We start from the raw sequence: 2,171 nt of genomic DNA, 5'->3' as shown, positions 1-2,171 counted from the left end.
AATCCAACCAAATGCTGTGTTCTGAGCGACCAGCCCCCCGCCGTCACTTCGACGAATACCGTCCCGCAGAATGTCGCCGTACAAGTCCGCGCCGAGAATCAAATCTATCGGATCCTTACCGCACGGATCCGGATCGGCCCAGGATAGCGCGGAAAATTGTGTTAAGCACGACGCGTCGACGGAGCGCTCCGGAGTGTAGGACGTGAGCGACCGGAGTATCAACGCGGTGGTCGTATATGACGGCGACGACGAGTTCCGAGGTGATATAGCGAGCTCAACTGCGTGCCGACAGAGGCCGGCGCTAATACCAGGTGTAGAAGTATGAAACCGGAATTTTTTTATACAAATAAGACGTCTGTTGTTCGAAAGTGATAAATAATACTTTATTCAAAATAATTTCCACTGTTTTGAACACATTTTTCCCACCTCTCTGGCAGTTTATGAATGCCGTGCCAAAAAAACTTTTCATCTTTTGAAGCGAACCAGTTATCTAGCCATTTTTCCACATTTTCATACGAATCGAAGCGTTGGTTAGCGAGAGCGTGTCCTAGCGATGCGAACAGGTGATAATCGGACGGAGCCAAGTCTGGAGAATAAGCCGCATGCGGTAGTAATTCCCAACTGAACGACTCGATCGTTTCCTTGACCCGTTTTGCTGTATGTGATGGGGCATTATCATGGAGCAAAATGACATTGTGTTGCCTTTTTGCATATTCTGGTCGTTTTTTAGTCAATGTTCGATTTAAATCGATCATTTGTTGTTGGTAGCGATTAGTATTGACGGTTTGACCAGGTTTCAGCAGTTCATAGTTCATAGTTCATAGTTCATAGTTCTTCGTTCCTCACGTCAAAATCACCACTTTTGAATTTTTTAAACCACTCGAAACACTGAGATTTACCAAGAGCATATTCACCGTAAGCTTCGACAAGCATTCGATGTGATTCTGCAGCAGTTTTCTTTAAATGATAACAGAAAATCAATGCTGTCCGCAAATCATAGTTAGTAGGCTCGAAACGTGACATGTTTAAGGTTATACAAAAATATACTAGAGAATGAAAGTTGGGGTTATGTTTGTTGACAATATTCGTCAGCTGTTAGGAGAATATAATAGCGCGGCAGTAGCGGTCTTACGGTCACTAAACTGAACGCTGGCACCATTTATAGGGGAATTCCGGTTTCATACTTCTACACCTGGTACTGCCGACTGTGGATACAGAAACGGGCATGCGAATTCGCTTTAACCGTAACAGCTGCGCGACGTTTTCCGAAATAAACGTTATCTCGGAGCCTTGATCGAGGAGCGCCCGAATAGCAACGCTTCTTCCGCATTCCGAACTCAAGCGGACGCGAGCAGTAGCTAGTAAAACTGGAGCGCGTCGCTGCGCGACCGCAGCGACGAGCAGAGAGTGCACCTCCGCTCCCGAGGAGGATGCTGCCGTCTCACGCTCAGGAGCGGACGATGCCTCAACGCGCTGCGCGCTGACGTCCGAGTCCGCGTGGAGTAGTGAGTGATGTCTTTGATGGCACACGCGACAACTATATTTACTATTGCATTCCTGAGCCAAATGATTCTGACTCAGACAATTAAAACAGCGGCGATGTCTTTTCGCGAGATCTCGACGCTGACTCGGCGCCCCGCGCAGAAATGTTGGACAGGCGCTAAAGTAATGGTGAGACTTGCACATCGGGCAAGGCGCGCGAAGCGGCGCCGACGCGGCCGCGAAATGCACTCGCGTGGCCAACGGGGTTTTCCCTCCCAACCGGCCGGACGTGCCAGTTGAGAACTCCTCGAGAGCACGAATTCGACCGGCGATGAATCGATCCAAATCGGAAAATAATGGCGGATCGTCGCTTTCGCTCGAGCGCAGGTTCCACGCCTTGCGTATGTTCGGATCCAAGCGCTGTGATACGAGGTGAACTAGGAAATCGTTCCATAGGTCATCCGAACTTCGCTGCAAATTATTGAGAGACGCGATCGTCATCGTGACCGTCCCGCGAAGAGCTTGAAGCTCGGTCACCGATTCGCGAGACAAACCCGGCAGATTTAGCAAGGTTGACAAGTGTACCGATAGCAAACGACGACGGTTGTCGTAACGAGTCCGCAACGCGTTCCACGCAACAGTAAAATTATCGGCAGTGACGGACAGATTAGCGATGCATTCGAGAGCGC

The sequence above is a fragment of the Odontomachus brunneus genome, unplaced genomic scaffold (genome assembly GCF_010583005.1).
Source record: "Odontomachus brunneus isolate Ranch 3 - 2012 unplaced genomic scaffold, Obru_v1 Obru_scaffold_072, whole genome shotgun sequence".
NCBI lineage: Eukaryota > Metazoa > Arthropoda > Insecta > Hymenoptera > Formicidae > Odontomachus > Odontomachus brunneus.
This window is presented reverse-complemented; position numbering follows the sequence as displayed.